The sequence below is a fragment of the Mastomys coucha genome, unplaced genomic scaffold, assembly GCF_008632895.1.
Source record: "Mastomys coucha isolate ucsf_1 unplaced genomic scaffold, UCSF_Mcou_1 pScaffold19, whole genome shotgun sequence".
NCBI classification, from domain to species: domain Eukaryota; kingdom Metazoa; phylum Chordata; class Mammalia; order Rodentia; family Muridae; genus Mastomys; species Mastomys coucha.
In genome coordinates this window covers 13,228,008-13,246,564 of record NW_022196901.1, presented here as the reverse complement: position 1 = coordinate 13,246,564, position 18,557 = coordinate 13,228,008, and positions in this window count along the sequence as shown.

The following is an 18,557-nucleotide window of genomic DNA, read 5'->3' as shown; positions in this document are numbered from 1 at the left end:
ATGTGGAGTAAGAGGAACACTCATCCATTGCTGGCTGGAGTGAAAACCCTGTCAATCACTAAGCAAATCAGCATAGCAATTCCTCAGGGACCTGCGACTAGATTTACCTAGAGATCCAGCTATACCACTCTTGGGCATATACCAAAGAACACTTCATCCTACTACAAAGACACTTGCTCAGCAATGTCTCTTTTACTGCTCTATTCATAATATCTTGAAGTTGTCAACAGTCTAGATGTTCATCAGTGGATGGAAAGCATGAGGTGCATGTACACAATGGAATATTAGCACAGCCATATCCAGTGGAAATGATGAAAGTCTTAAAGCCAACACAGCTGTTTGACACAGTTCCATCAAGGCTGAGCCAAATGCTTTGATTGCTGTAATTCTGTCTTTCGATCTTCAGTTCTGGTCTCTTTGTGTTGCATGCTTGGGGACTTTCTGCACTCTGATTCATTTTATGTCTTTTCCCCAAGAAAATTATGTCTGGGTCTTTTTTAGGGAAGTCCTAAACTTACTTTCCCTTCTGCTTTTAGGGTAATAAATTTATCTGGCCCATTTGGAATTCTTCCCTATGCCGCGGTGGTTGTGATAAGCATAGATAAGCACAAAGTTACTAGGAATCCCTAAGTGAGGCTATGAGTCCAGGAATCTTCTTGGGTACCCACCCCTAAGGAAGCTCGAACAACATAATTGGAACTGGGTTAACTTAGGAATAGTTGAAAAACTGACTGATCAGGAAAATTGGGAATGGAGTTGAGGCTTAGAACTCTCTAAAAATGTAGATTAAAGATAGTGCATCATATGGGATAAGGTCCTGAAGGAATGGGCTCAGGATAAGATAGATTGACTAAATAAGAATAAAATAGATTGACTAAAATTTCAATTCAACTTTAAAATTCCAACTTTATAGCATAGTGGATGAAACAACATAGTAAAATGAGTTAATTACCAGTATTTACTCTTCATAAAAGACCTGTTCAGATGGTTTCTATTTATCTGGCAAACTTTAAAACTGCAAATTTTTCCAGGCTAAAAGCAGATTATCATATACTGAATGCTTTTGCTTGGTGGAAACATTCTTCTTATTCTTTGGAGTTATAGGTTTGAAAATAAAAAATGAGATCTGGCCGGGCGGTGGTGGCGCACGCCTTTAATCCCAGCACTTGGGAGGCAGAGGCAGGTGGATTTCTGAGTTCGAGGCCAGCCTGGTCTACAGAGTGAGTTCCAGGACAGCCAGGGCTATACAGAGAAACCCTGTTTCAAAAAACCAAGAAAAAAAAAAGAATTTTAAAAAATGAGATCTGTTCTATTTGTACTTTCTAATTGTGAATGAACTTCTAACTATGGACATGTAATGAAAAATCAAAAATATATCCAGACACAAAATGATATAATCTCATTAGTCTGTTTTTGTTCTGTGAAAACCATATAAATAAAGAAGCATCTAATTGCTTGTAAGTCAGAGCTACAAGATTCCACCTGACTCACTCCTCCCCTTCCTGACTCCTTATCTCCTCTTAGGCCACCCTGTCAATGACTCGGGCTGGCCCAATAAGCATTAATCAGCTATCTTTATTAAAAGTCATGAAATCTACAAAAAAAATGGATAGAGCTAGAAAAATATCTTCCTGAGTGAGGTAATATAAGCCCATAAAGAAGAAAGTATGGTGTGTATATGCTTATATGTGAATATTAGCTGTTAAGCATCTGGTAAGGGAGCTACAATCTGTATAGCCACTGAGATTACATATAGAGTAAGGAAGTTGGCGATGATAGGACTAGAATGGGAGTATTAAATGGGGACATCAAGAAAAGATGTGGAAGAAAGGAAGAATATGGGAAGGGACAGCTAAGACTCATCTTTATTTCCAGGGTTTATGGAAACATGATAGAGTAGAAGGTTCTTAAAACATATATAGTTATAATGGTAATCTAAATGAAATCAACAAATTACAGAGGAAACAGAACTCCAACTGGACATCCCTAGTTTCCAAATGAAGCTACCAGTACTGGGAATGGGTTACATATAATAGAGTGTTTGTCAAAGAGGCATCATGGGAACTCCCTAAAAACCTATGCTATTGCCTAGGCTATTTTTTGCCCTCTACAAACTGATGGTAAGGGCCTAAGGCTGTAGACAATTCCACAACTCATTGAACATGAGAAAGTCATGTTGCTGCCTTCATTCCTAGGTACTAGAGTTCATGGTATATGACAGTACTCTTCATGGCAACAAAAGAAAAAGATAAACATCAACCTTCTACAAAACCTCCCATCAACAATGATGACATTCTTGCAATATGTTCTAGTGCAATGGTGACACAAAGCTTTGGTGATAACCAGCCAAAATCTAACTGAGTTATGGCTGAATTCATAAAATGGAAACCTTATTCAAAACTGGTAGAGTAGCCAAGGTCCTGAGATTAGATAGCCCAGAGTATTAAAAGAAAACCAAATTCTACTGTTCTTCTGAAGGAACATAGATGTAAAATGACTAATAGTGGCATTCTGCCATACTCCAAGGTTGGTGCCTTGCTCAGCAATCATCACGGGAGCATCCTCTTGTAGATAGTAACAAACACAGAGGTCCACAGCCACACAATGTGCAGAGAATGAGAGACCTTGGACCACTCAGCCTTAAATTGGATGGCTCCAACAAATCCACTTCTTTGGCGTTCAGGCCACCCTGAAGAAGAGTAGACAGAAAGATTGTAAGAGCTAGAGGGCATAGAAGGTACCAAGAAAATAGGGCCTTCTAAACACATTAGCACTGATGCATATATAAACTCACAAAGACTATGGCAGCAGTCACAGGCCTGAAAAGGTCTCCACCAGATGGGGTCCCAGCCCTGAGAGAAGTAGACACATGCTCCATCCCTAACACAGAAGCTATCTCCAATTGTTAGCCACTCCCAAATGAAAAAGTAGTTTTCTCCAATGGAATCTTATTAGTGATACAAACCCCATGCCCAGTCATAGATGGATAGGAGAAAAAGAATATATCCAAAGATAATAGTATCTTTGGAGTTTATCTCATAATATTTTCAGGAATTTTTCTTTTCCGTCTTTACTTTCTATTCTTTTTCTTTTTCATTTTTCCTTTTCTTTTTTCCAAACAGACCTTCATATATATATATATATATATATATATATATATATATATATTATAATGAGATCCCTATGTGTCCAAATGTATGCCTCTCGGTCTATGTATTTCTTGTGCTGCTGCTGCTGCTGCTGCTATTCCTCTTCCTCCTCCTCCTCCTCCTCCTTTTGTCTTATTTCAGTTTATTTGATTTTGTTTTATCTTATCTTATTTTATTATTATGCCTTAGATTTTTTTTTCTAACAGAAAGGGTATGGATTCTGATGGGAAGAGAACCTGGGAAGGTCTCAGAAGATTTGAGAGGGGGCAAGAAAATCATAACCAGAATACATTCTACAAAAAACTCTATTTTCAATATAAGAAATAGATACGCAAAAAATTAAATTACACACAGTAATATATTGCATATACAGGCAGAAAATTTGACAGCTCTCTTAAAGAGAAATTGACAGCTTTTCTTAAAAGCATGATTTTTCTTATTGGGTACAGCAATTATGACATACTATATTTAGAGTTTTTGTTCATGTTCATATTTTGTTTTCTTTTGTTTTTGTTTTTCAAGATGGGGTTTCTCTGGCTGTCGTGGAACTTACTCTGTAGACCAGGCTGGCTCAAAGAGATCCACCTGCCTTTGTATCCTAGGTGCTAAGATTAAAACCTAGCTACATAGATTTTTTTGCTTAAAAATAGTATATTTCTGCAGGGTTCCCAGAGCTCTGAGAGGAAAGACTTGATAGAGACATCCCATTTAGGACTGTGTGTTCTAAGGTCTCTCTGCATAATGTCTGACTGTCAGTCTTTTTATTTGTTAGCATGTACTAGAGAAGGAGGAGGAAGCTTCTATGATGATTTCTAAGCCAGGCACTGAACTACGAATATAACAGGATACCATTAGAGGTAACTGTATTGCTGCTTTAAGAAAATGTTTAATTTTTTTAGAAGAGTATTTGTTTTCCCCAGGTCTAAAGGTTTTCCAGTCTCAGGCTCTTGGTCATCTAAACACCGTTAGGTATACGTTCTATCTTGCGACGTGGGCCTTAAGTCAAATTAGATATAGGTTGGTTTTTACCACAAATTTTGTGCTACCATCACACTAGCCTATCTTGCAGGAAGGACAGCAATGTATACCAAAGGATTAGTGTCTGAACTGGTATTTACATTTAGTGTTTGGTGCTCAACAAAATACCTTCCTATACCAAAGATACTAGCACATCAGCATGAAGGCTCTGTGTAGACACAAGCTCCACTTCTCCATATAAAATGAGTTGTATAGTTATTATCTTCAGCAATAAGAGCTTGCTATCACAGTGTGTACGGCAACCTCTGGTTTTGACAACCCCTTAGCTGAGTTTCTCATGGGGCCCCTTTGGTTAACAACTCAATTAGATGTTATCCAGTCCTGGCACTGAAAGCTTCATTTGGTGACAAGTGATGGCCAGAAAGAACAGAGGCCACTATAAAACAAGGCCCTCTAAATTTAACAAGATCAGGACATATGAAACCACAGAGACTGAGCCAGAATGTGCAGAGCCTACATTGGGTCTATAGGAGATAGGATCATATTACTGCAAGGAGATGTGGACACATAGCCCCATCTTTATCCTAGAAGCTGTTTTCAATTGATACTCACTTGGAAATGAAGGGTTAGTTTCCTCCTAGATAGTCTTACTGGGTAAACTATTCTTAAGAGTAGGTTGAATGCCCAGCAGTAATAGTCTACAGAAAATAAACTCACTTGCATCTATGGAGGTTCCTAGTCTCATCTCTGTCATGTTTATTTTTATTTTAGATTTTGTCTTGTTATTTTTATTTTATTTATACATACTGTTTATTCTTTTTAACCCTATAGCCACTTTGCATATATAATTATACTGGGTTCCATTGTAGCGGGTTTGGGGGATTCTTGAGTGTGACAATGAGTGTACGTGTTTCTCTTTTGGATTCTTTTCTTTCTGTTTATTTGTTTTGGTCAATTCTAATGTGTTAGTTTTTGTTTTATATTTTATTTTATCATTTCTCATAACAGCTTGTTTGTTTTCTAATGAGAGACAGAGAGAGTGTGGATTTAGATGGGAGGGTAGGTGGATTAGACAGAGGAAATACTATGTGAGAAAAATATCTATTTTCAATTAAAGTAAAAATGATTGTTTTCAGACTATTGAGTTTATCTTTTTGGTTCTTGGGAAATTTGGAAGGTGTGTGTTCTTGTGTGTAACTGTATGTATGTTTATGTGGTTTGTTTGGGTTGTATGCCTGTTGGCTTTCTAAAAAGACAGAAAGAAAGGGTGTGCATTTGGGTGGGTGGGGAGGTAGCAAAAATCTGAGAGAAGATGAGGAAAGGGGAAACATGGATAGATATACAGTATGAAAATATTTTCAAAACAAAAACAAACAAATATTTAGTAATATTATCAAAAAGTGTGTGTAGACTGCAATAATTTTGTTGTGTTTTGGTTTTGCTCATCTGTCTTAGTCAGGGTTTCTATTCCTGCACAAACATCAGGACCAAGAAGCAAGTTGGGGAAGAAAAAATTTAGTCAGCTTACACTTCCACACTGCTGTTCATCACCAAAGGTAGTCAGGACTGGATCTCAAGCAGGTCAGGAAGGAGGAGCTGATGCAGAGGCCATGGAGGGATGTCCCTTACTGGCTTGCTTTCCCTGGCTTGCTCAGCCTGCTCTCTTATAGAACCCAAGACTGCCCAGGGATGGCACCACCCACAAGGGGCCCTACTCCCTGATCACTAATTGAGAAAATGCCCCACAGCTGGATCTTATGGAGACACTTCCCCAACTGAAGCTCCCTTCTCTGTGATAACTCCAGCCTGTGTCAAGTTGATAAACAAAACCAGCCAGTACACTCATCTATGTTCTGGGCTGTACTTTGTATTTCAGTAAATAATAGATTCATTTCCCCCTCTTTTCAATTCAAGATATTTCCTTTAATATTCAGACTTATCTTTATTTAATATAGTTTTAGGCTGTTTCATGAATTCATAGGCATGTTTTCTTTCTCCTTCAACAGTGGCAGATAGCTTTACTGGGCACAATAGTCTAGGTTTTTAGCCACGGTCTTTTTGAATTTGCAGTGCATTGCTTCAAGCTCTTCTGGCCTTTGGCTTATGGTGTTCCTTTATTTGTAACATGTGTCATCTTTTTTTTCTGTTGCAGAATTCAATGTTCTTTTATTGTATGCTTAATATTATAACTATGATATGATGTGGCCCCTACTATATCTTATAAATATATCTTATCACTTATAAATATATATTTATAATAATGGCCTACAGGGATATGGTCTACCTAGTCCAACAATGGCTTTTTCCCAACAGAAAGTCCAAAAATCCAGTAATTGTTCAGTCCTCAAAGCTGGATGTCTCAGTTGGTCTTCAGTATATGCCAGAATCCAGAAAAATTAGACTCTAATGCCAAATGAAGTAAAGGACTTACTAATGAAAGGGACAGCAAGTAGATAAAATGAATGAGCTTTCTTTTTTCATGTCCTTTATCCCTAACTCCAAATTAGAATTGGATCTTGCCACTTCAAGTGATTTAGTGAAGAAAAAATTTCCCCCACAGATATTCCTAGCTATTTGAATTTTAAGTAATTCCATATGTAGTCAAATTGACAACCAGAAATAGTCATCACATTCACCTATACCTATGATTTGAAGAATTGATCTTTTCATAGTTCTCTACATTTCCTGTATGTTCTTTTTCTGTGATATTTTAAATTTTCATATTCTTTGCGTATTTTGTCTAGACCCTCTACATTATCTTCTAGTCCTTATTTTCTCTCTTCTGCATGGTTTATCTAATTTCTTAGACTTTCCAATTATTTTTCTAATTTGGTTGTTGAATGTTTTCAATTCTAGCTTCATTTCAATGTTCCTTTTCATTGTTTCAGTTTCTTTATTGAGTTCTTTATTGAACTCCAATTCTTAATTTCATTCAGTCATGTATTTGTATTTTCATGGTGATTACTCTATCATTTATTATCTTCTTAGAGGTTAATAAAGTGTATTCATGCTTGTTTTAAATTTAAATTTCATATACATAATAATTATTCTTTTAAATTCTGTGTCCTAGTGTCCACCTATCATTTCTATAGGACTATTGAGTTTATTGGAAATCATGCTGTTTTGGCCACTCATGTTGATTTTGTTTTTGCAATTTCACTTGCATGATGTATAACTCTTTGATTGTATGCCTGATATGATAATCAGATTTTCTTAGAGTAGGCCAATGCAGGAACTGTGAGACTTGAGCTGGGCCTGGTAAAGTCAGTAGGTGAGCTGTTTAATTTGGCCAGGCTTCTTAATCACTGGTCTGGAACTAAGTTTCAGAGATTGCAGTAGGTATAGAAAAAGATAGGAGAGGGAAAGATGTCCTCATTATTCAAAGGTGGCTCTTGAATAAAGCAGGATTGAAAACTTCTGATATGGACCTAAATCTATGGATATGGAGAGGGCCACAGGCCTGGACGATCATCTTGTGTGCGTGGTAAAGGGGAGAAATAACTCACCTGGCAAAGGTGACTCACATACAATGAAGTGTTATGGGCCATAGTTCTATAATTAGGCTTAGCAATTTTGTTGATACCAAATGTTGTGAATTATTCTGAAAAAAAATCAGTTTAACCAAATAAAATATTCATTGAGTTCAGAATGTTTTGGTGCGAAAGTGCTACATTTTCATGAGATTATGTTGGATAAAATTCCTTTTTTTTTCAAGACAGGGTTTCTCTACGTAACCCTAGCTATCCTGAAACACACTGTAGACCATGCTGGCCTCGAACTCAGAAATCCATCTGCTTCTGCCTCCCAAGTGCTGGGATTAAAGGCACGCACCACCACTGCCTAGCTGGATAAAATTCTTAGAAAAGCATAACATTAATGTGAAGCACCAGGGACAAAAAAGCTCAGACACTCACAGATATACTATATCAGAAATTGTTTCTGACATGTAATGTGTACAGATATTGGCTAGTTAGTTTTTGTGTAGCTATGGTTGTTTTTTTTTTTTTCAATTTGCAAATTCTTATTTTCCTATTTGTACATTGAAAAGAATGCATTCCATTTTTCTTTTCTTTTCCATCCTGTGAACATGTCTCATATAGCCCAAGCTGGCCTGAAATTCATTGTTGAATGGAAGCTGCCCTTGACCTTCTCATCCTCCCCAGTGCTGGAGTTATAGGTATGCACAGCCACACAAGGCTTGAAAATGTTATTTTCTACTTCACAGTTCCTCAGAGGTATAGGCAAACTTTTAACAGTAGTAATTAATGAGTTTCATTCATTAATAATCCCCCAAATGCCAAGCACTATGCCTGAAATATGAGGCACTCCATAAATTTTTTAAATGAGTGGAGGCATGAATATTTTTATGTTCCTCTTTTATCACCAAGGGGAAATGGCTCCTAGGACAGCTGTTCTGCATAGCAGTAAAGCTCTTGGAAAAAATGTTTCTCTGAATAACAATAAGTTCCTCAAGCCCATGTTTCTATGGATCTTGGGCTGAGGGTGATATTCTTTCTTCCATTCTGTCTTCTTTAATGCCTCAACCCAAAACTCCTAGCAATTAGATACATAATACATTTTGAATAATTGAGCATATATATGCATATGTATGTGTATGTATATAAATAAATGAATAAGTGAATGAATAACAAAAATTTTGTTCAAGTCAACTACTAATTAAACCCCACTAAATAGGTCATTGTTTATTATCTTTCAGAGCTTTAAGCACACCATGAATTATTATAAAGAATGAATCAAAATTGTTAATATGTCATAACTAGTAAATATCCAACAAAATTTCCTGATTAAGAAGGGGCCTTAGTAGGACAAAGTGAGAGCTCCTTGCACAGAGATCTCTTTCCGGGATGAGATGTTCAAGGATTATGGAGCAAGTTTCTAAAATGAAGATTGTAGGGATGCCATATAAAACTAGAAAAAGCTGACCCTTAATGTCATTAAGCCAAGCATGGGTCTGGTTTGTTCAAAAGAGCATTGATCTATCCTGTAATGATCTATAGCAGTCTAATCTAAAAAAAGAGAAGTAAACAGTGATCATCCTCTTTAAAACAGCACAGAAAATATAGTAACAAAATCAAAGATTTTTGTTTTAATTAATCTTTTACTGGAATCTCATAGGGAGAAAATTGTTTCTTGCCTTGTGTTCTCAGATCAGCACACAAAGCCATAACCAAACATTATCACTCTCTGCCCATATCTTGCTTCCAGCATATTTGATATTACTTTCACCATTTCAGTTTCCAGGAGATCTGGTCACCATACTCTTTACACACACACACACACACACACACACACACACACACACACACAGCACCATATAATGTTCTGAGTCAGTGGTATGAAAGAGTAACAACAGAAAAATGGAAACATGATACAATGGAAGATGTGAGTTTAGCTGAGCTCATAGAACTTAATTATGTTGGGAGTGCTAAATATAGTAAGATTGATTACAGTGTTTTTCTTAGAAGTGAGTTAATTATAACCAGGTTGAATATATATTACATAATCAGAATAAGTACATCATTACAATGTTCTCACAGTTCACTATTACCTTAGGTATGGTTTTGGTAAAAGCATGACTTGCAAAGGCAAATTTCAAATAGCACATCCAGAAAAAAACCACTCCTATGGTTGGCAAAGATAACAGGAGCAATACCAAAAGCACATAATGCCAAGCACTAAATCTATACGTATTCTTCTGTTTGCATTCCTTCTTTTTTTACTAATATGTATAGACTATCTGAAGTGTGTGTGTGTGTGTGTGTGTGTGTGTGTGTGTGTGAGAGAGAGAGAGAGAAAGATATATATATATATGTATATATATATGTATATATATATATATATATATATATAGAGAGAGAGAGAGAGAGAGAGAATAAAGCAAAGAATGAATATGAGTTAATAATTTTCTTAACTGAGGTCTGAGCCAGGAATATTTGACTATAATCTAAAAGAAATAAATTCTCTGTTAATATGTAAAATTTAGACTTTTCTGCTGTTGTAAGTGATACTACAATTTTCCAAAATACTAGGCCAATTGAAGGATTTGGTATATATGAAGAATGATAGTCCCTATAATTGAGTATATATGTAGTTGTAATTTACAATTATTTTGTGTAGTTACAAGTATAATTTTGAATGGCTGTACATTAAAAAAATCTCACTGGCCTTTGGCTCAAAAGTCTTAGATATTTGTTATGAAATCTTCAATGCATAATCCTGATTTATTTGTGTTAAAATATTAATATTAACCTAAATCATCTAGCATATGAAATTTTAGAATTTTTCTTTGTTTATATGAGAGTTTACAAAGGTGGTACATAAATTCATTACTACATATGCCCAGTCTCCAACTCATGGACAAATATAGCCTCCAAATTATAAAAATTATAAATTTAATTTTAAAATGTTAAGAGATATTTGTAGGTCTAGAGAGATGGGTCTGCAGTTAAGAGACTAATTGCTCTTCCAGATGTCCAAAGTTCAATTCCCAGCAGCTCCATGGTGGATCACAACTATCTGTAATGGAATCTGATACCCTCTTCTGGTGTGTCTGAAGACAGTGAAAGTTTACTCACATACATAAAATAAATAAACCTTTTAAAAAAGTAGAAAGAGATTTGCAAAATTTTTGTTACTCATTGTATGCAATTTTTAAGCATACATGGTGAAATTATGTCCCAACTTCAGAAGTTTGCCACAGAACCAATGACATTTTTATGCTTCTTTCTCCAGTTTGAGAATTGACTCTGGCAAGCTCTAGAACTAGATTAAGCAGCTCTTTACTGAACACAAAGGGATAGGTTTATGAACAGAAATGTATGAGGGGTGAACATAACCATTCCCCTTCTGTTATCCCTGGCCTGAGGTGCTTATAAACAGCCAAATCCTGGCCATCACCACCTCTCTCACACTGGATGGAAGATCATAACTAAGAAAGTCTATGGCAAAAGAACAAGTGAAGAGTGATCACCAAATAAGAAAACTCTCAAGGAGCATGGGGAGTCTGAAGACTTTGTGCACCAAAATATTTTCCTGATTTCACTCTTCCCTCAAAAACAGGGACTCATTCACTTCCCTCTGAGCTTATCCAGTAGATATGTTTGCCCAGAGAATCAAGGCTTTGAATGATACTGGTAATAAATTTCTGATCTTTGAAAAAGGATAATATTGATTTTCTTTAGCTTTCTGTCTTTATACAGAGATTAATACTGTTTTGCGAGAGAAATCTCTACTGTAAGTTTACCATGTTTCCCACCTACATTTATTTACCTACAGCCTCAGCATACCATGCATATATAGAATGAGGGAAATAATAGCTTTATGAAGCTAAAGAAGAAAAGGCTAAGTAAAATTTAATTTGACTAAATTTTAAGGGAAAATACAAACTAGGAGACCTTGCTATGCTAATACATTAAACTAGCTTATTACAAAGCTTTATATTATTCCTTTCTGACTAGTTCATATATTCTCATAATTATTGAGTACACATAGTAAAATGCAACTTGTCATAGTCATACACATATGTGGTAAGTGGTTCAAGAAGTGCATACTTTTGTAAAGTATTTTCTGTAGCTCAGCATCCATAAAATCAAAGCAAGTATGGTAGACTACAAAATCCACAGTGCTGTCAAGATGGCTCAGTGGTTAAAGGCACTTGCAGAGCACTGGGCCTGTCAGCCTGAGTGCTGTCCCTAGAACTGACATGGTGGAAGAAAATAATTGACTGTTTCATGTTGTCCTCTGCTCCTCACACGACCTTCACACATACACACACATACAATAAATAAATAAATAAATAGATAGATAAACAAATAGATAAATAGATAAATAACTTAATGAAGTTAGTGATTGTAAAACCTCTTTTGAAAGAGGAATTTATCTGCTGAACATCTAGCAGCCAGTGACTGGAGAAATGGCATTGATACAATGTGGGAACTCACCTGTTTCCTCCCTGTTCCATTGCGTTAGAATTGCATAGTTTGTGATGCTAAGGCAACCAAACTGAGGGAGTGACAACCTCAGCACTTGGATAATACGACCACAGAATAACCTAAGCTCTACTTAGAAACCTGTTACTACACAATGAAGATTAAGAAAATAGTATGTTCTATTATTTAATTATAAATTTAAAAACATTTCTTTCGGACAAAAGGATACATGGATGTGTGTTATTAGAATTTATACCTTGAGAGACTGAAGCTCGTTAGTTTTCCCAATAGTTTAGCTATAACAAGGGATATATGATACACATTTAACTAAGGAATCAATCTTAATTTTGTTAGTCTTTCTTACCCTTAGAATTACCCTTGTCAAACAAAATGCTAAAATAGAAGAAATGAGCTACCACATTATACTTCAACTTGCAATCCTGGCAAATGCTTACCTGGCTTATGATTGTTCTTGTATTCATTTGAGTGATATTTAGGTATTTATTGATTTAAGCCAATAACAAGAGAAAAATTAAAATCACTCACCTTGATTATAAATTTCTTGGTATATACTACATACTTACCGCTGTCTTTCACTTACAATTTTCTAATAAACATTACAAAATATGTGTTAATTTTATGTACATGGTCATATTCTACCTTAAATCTTAAGGGCAACAGAAACCATGCATTAAAAACATTATAATTATGAGAAAGCAGGGAGATAAAAGGGGAGAGTAGATGGTAGAGAGAGTAAGGGAGAAGAGTTGATGAGGGTGTTTTATTGACCCTGGTGTATAATCTTCATATGCTTCTGTTTCACTAGGTTATTCCCCGGACAGAATACTGCTCAGGCAGCATAAATTCTTGAACAGGGTTGCTATGTATGTTCTTTCAATAATAAGCATTGATATTTAATAATGAAAGCTAGATGAATTACCCTTGTTGCCTGTGACAGGCATAATGAAATAAGAATTACCACAGCTATTTAGTACTTTTAAAAGCAGTGTTGTAGGAAATGAAGCTACTCAACAGAAACCTTGATCAACAGTACCTCATAAAAATGTCCATTGGAAATGCCTGAAATAATTCTTCCCAAATGCATTTGCTTTAATGTTTTTTTGTAAAGTATAAAACTTTTATCCTTTCACTATGTGGAAAATTTCAGTGTTTTATTGAATGCATTTCTATGATCTACAAGTCTTTGGCGTGAAAGTAATTTTCTTCCTGCTTTTCTGAACTTGGCTCACATAATCAATATAAAACTTGAAGAAAAGTGCTAATCAATGATCTGATTTGTGGTGTTCATTAGGAAAAAAGAGTCATCATGATCCAACTTTGAGAGGAAACACAAAGTTATAGTACAGAAATTATATCAAATAATAAAAGCAATATTCACCTAATTTATATATTTTGAGGAAGGAGGCCAAAAATAATGAGTACAGTAAATAATATGGGATGAGATGGGAAATGGTCCAAAGAATATAATATTAGCCTTGCAAACCTGACCACCTAAGTTTGATAACCCAAACTCAGGTAAAAATGCCTGATCTGGCGGCATATACCTGTAATCCCACCCAGAGTTTCATGGGCCAGCTAGAATGTAGTATGTAAAATAGAAAAACCTATGAGAAAGATTGGGTAGAAGTTAAAAAAAAATATGCACAAAAGTCGTCCCTTCCCCTTTAAAGGCATACTGTGGCATTCTTGTGCGCAGGGTAGCCTGGGTTCTCATACATTAATTGAGAATTAAAACATTTTGCCATACAGTGTGATCTGATCTCAGTAATTCTGCAGTTGTGTTTCCTTCTTCCCAGGTGACCTTAAGTCTGTGTCAAGTTCATAGATGAGGTTAACTATGGCAAAAAGCCAGCCTAGGCAATTTAGAAAGACCATGTCTCAATTTTAAATAAGTAAATAAATAAATAACTTCTTAAAAGGCTTGGGGGTTTAGCTCAATGCCATAGTACTTGCCTAGCACACGGAAGTCAAAGGGCTCCATCTCCAGTAATGAAAAATATAGAATAATGTGCCCCACAGCTTAATAATGATTGCTTTTATGTATTTCTTCATTCCACAGAGGTCACCTGAACACTTATTATATGATAGGTTTTGAATTTTAAAAATACTTGAATGAAATAAATATCTAGTAGAAAATTCAAGAAATTAGACCATGACCACATGGTCTAAGAAATTCAAATTGCATTAACAGAAGATTTAAAGATTGTGAGAGAAGTATGTTATGATAAGAGGACAAGTAGATCCTCTTTAGATATGAAGAATTTAAGATGTCTTTTGAGTATCTAGGTGAGAATTTCCTTTAAGATTTTATATTTACAGACCCACAGGATGGCTCACTGGGAAAAGGTACTAATTCCAGGAGCTGCAAGGTGGCAGAGAGAAATGGCTCCCTCAAGTTATTTTCTGACCTCCAGAAGCTAACCATGAATGCACCACCATGTGTTTGAACATACATGCATGTGTACACACACACACATATACACACACACAAACACACAGAATACATAAACAATTTTCAATAATTTGAGTGTAGGAATCTAGAGGGAAGTTGTGTCAGTTGAAGATAAAAATTTGGTCCTTATCAACATTATGTGATATTTAAAGCTATCACAAACAACTCTTTAAAGAGTTTCTTTACTTAGTGCATTTGGTGTTTTGGTTATTATGTGATGGGAGGAATTTGTTTTCTGGTCCAGTCTATTTGGAGTTCTGTAGGTTTCTTGTATGTTCATGAGCATCTCTTTCTATGACTCCTGATTTCTTTCCTAGGTTTTCTATCTCCAGGGTTGTCTCTCTTTCTGATTTCTTTATTGTTTCTATTTCCATATTTAGATACTGGATGGTTTTGTTCATTTCCTTCACCTGTTTGATTGTGTTTTCCTGTAGTTCTTTAAGGAATTTTTGTGTTTCCTCTTTAAGTGCTTCTAGCTGTTTACCTGTGTTCTTCTGTATTTCTTTGAGGGAGTTATTTATGTCTTAAGAATTTTAAAAGCAGTAAGGGAAAAAGTCAAGTAACATATAAAGGCAGGCCTATCTGAATTACACCAGACTTCTCCCCAGAGACTATAAAAGCTTGAAGATTCTGGGCAGATGTCATTCAGACCCTATGAGAACACAAATTCCAGCCCAGGCTACTATACCCAGCAATATTCTCAATAACCATAGATGTCCCCCAGCAGGAAGTGACAATTACTTTTTCTTAATATCTTAATATGAAAATTAATATTACTAACATTTCCTAATTGATTGTAATCCAAAAATGTGAGGAATTAGAAATTTGTTGACTGTCATCCAATGATCTCTCTAATTTAGTAATTGGAGAAATAGGTCCAATATTGTACAATCCATATACACTTTCTGCTTGTTTGTACCTGACAATATCTTGCTGTGTACCACATAATGGTCTTGAAATCTTGCTTCTCCTATCTCAGCAACTCTATTAGTAGTATTATTTATTTCATGTTTTTACACTAAACTATGCTTTTCAGAACAGCTTACATATTTCAAAAGTATTTATACAGCCTAAAGAAATGCAGACAACTAACTTGGAAGGTAGCATGTGAGAGAACAACAAACAGTGAGACTGAATGCTTTGTTTGACGTTTCTAACTATTGTATCAAGTTTGAAGAACAGGACTTTATAAGTTACTCTTTCTCTGAGATGAATGCTTTCCCAAATTATCATAGCCAATGAACCAGATTCTTACGCTCACCTAATGTCTGTGCCACCCTCCAAGCAGAACTATTGTTCATTGAAACAGTTGGTGAATGACTTTATCTATAGACCATCTTAATACACACACCATTTCTTCAATGAATGTAACCTGTTCTCTGTGGGCTGAGAATAAAGTCACTCACTCAATTCAAATAGCTTTGATCATAGCAGGAAATCTGTATCCAAAAATCGTGCCTACAATTCATTCCTTGGCACAGCAGAACTGTCAACTCTCAGCTTAGCTACGATGGAGGTAAAATCCTTTGGTGATGTGAGGGTCAATGAAGTACAGCCTTATTACAATGAAATCCAACGTCTAAAAATTGTTCTTATTTTGGGCTTGTACCACAGTAAGAGCCAAGATTTTAAACTCTACTATATACAAAACAAACAAAAAAGCAAAAGAACTATATATATATTCACTTAAAAAATATTAGTAGTGATGTATTATTTTAAAACATACAGCTAATGTTTTCAGTTATTTAAAATTTATATTGAGAAAAAAGCATCTATATAAGACTGTTAAATTGATTGTTGTTTTGTGTCAAACAACTTTTATAATTCTCATTTTTATTATTATAATATTTTATAAATTTTAAAGAATATGACAAAAAAAGTATTGTAGGTATTGAAGGGGGGTCTCTGGGAGGAGTTGGGGTACAAAAGGGAAACAAGAACGTGATTTAATTCTATTTACTTAAGATATGTTTTTAAATGTTAACAAATTCAGAAAAATTGAAATCATATATCTTCTCTCATCATGCAATAAAACTTAAATCAATTTTAAAAAAAAAAAGAGTTTCTTTGCTCTGTAGGAGAGGAATTGCTGTCGGCACCATAGCAACACCTGAACCCTAAGAGTTGAGGCTTTAAACACTTTAATCTTTGGCACTTCTCTTGAATGTTTCTAGTATCTGACAGGCATTTTCTTTCCCTCAGTGACACAGATTAGGTCAGATTAGACCAGATTAAAAATAGATAATGGCAGATTTACTAGGCAGGTTTACTTTAGGTTGGGTTCGCCAATCTCACAGGTAGAGATCAGTGAAGTCGCACATCTGGGCTAAATCAAGGGGATTGTATAAAAGTTAGGCAAGGAGTGACTGGGAGTTGGGATTGTGTCCATAGATGCTCAAAAACAGCCACTTGGAGAGCACTCTTAGGTCAGTTGCCAGAAAGGAAACCAAAAGGAGTGATTGAAGAGGACCTGCCCGAGGTCTCTCTTCCTCTGTGGGTATACAGGAACTGGGTTAATTGGGTCCTGGGAAGGCAAATGGTTAACAACGAAGGACACAGACGCCAGGTAGAAGTGATAAGAGAGCTTTACTGAAATTCACTCAGTATTTATAGTTACGCTAGGAACCAGACCCAGAGGAATTCGAAACTTGCTCATCTTAACATAAACAGGAGAAAATCCATTAACACCAGACCAGAAGGAGATCTTGAAAGGAAGATCCGGTAAACCTTTAACATAAGCATGAGACCTGCTAAGTCTTTGATCTAAGGAGCAGCAGTCAGGACTCCACACAGCAAGTGCTCAACTCCAGCTTGCAGCCTGTTGGGGCTGCTTACAGAACCAAGTCACTCCCAAGCAACAAGGGGGCGGGGGAAGGAGTCCACAGTAATGATGTGTTAGGCCACAGGTTTCTCCAAGAGAGTGGGGCAGTTTTCTCTGTGCAGTCAGGGGAAGGGAGGCAGATGGGGTTTCCCAGATTTTTCAGGGGCTGAGCAGCGATTACAGCATAACAGTATTCTTGGTTCAAAGTCTTCATAGACTCAGCTCCAACCCTCAGGTATTTACAACCTCAGTTTCTACTTATTTTCTTTCCTTTGATTTCTTCCTTCAACTATACAGCAACTTACTAATTTTATTGTCCAGAATTTGGGCATTCGAGCAGTTAGTTCTCCATATCAGGACAAACTTCAATGGCACACTGAAACACTTCAGCCATCTCCATAATCTCAGGGATGCGCCTATTCATTGCAAAACCAGGTCACCTCGCCCTTCCCATGGTAAAGATCACAGTTCACAAAGACAGCACACAGGAGAAGCCTTTGCTAGGGCCACATGTTGAAATACTAGGGAGAAATGTACAGGATATATCTCCCAAACTAAGCCAGTAAACCAGGAAATCTGCCTGTTTATACTATTTGAAAGGAGCATGGCATATTTGTGCTCAGCTAGCAGTTCCACAATCACAATACAATTTCTAAGCCTAGAATCACAGACTTCACATAAAGACCCGCTTCCAAGGTCATGTAGGCACAGTAAATGAAGTGATCTGTAGATCTCTGAGGTTGGTCATAAATAACGTTTTCTGGGGCTGATAGAGGTTGAAGCAGCCTTAGCTGCAACGAGACCTTGCTGAGCAGAAGCTGTGACTTTAGCAACAGCTGGGCTTACAGTGTGGAGTGTATTTTCACCAAGTGATCCATGTTTGTAGTATCTCTGATATCACCATGAAGGTTTGCCATCTCTGTGTGATGGGTTGTCCTCATCCCAGCTTTCTATCAAACACAGGACACAAATCTGAAGGCTGTCAATGAATCAGAGAAGCTAGCTCCAGAATCTGAGTGCTCTTAAAGAGAGTGAACTCCAAAGGTGTTTAGAATAAAGATCTGCAACTCCTTCCTTGGGTATTTGGTTCCCCCTTTTAAGAAAGAATGCATTGTCCATCTTTTGGTCTTCCTTCTTCTTGAGTTCCTTGTGGTTTGTGGTTTGTTCTTCCTGTATTCCAAACTTCT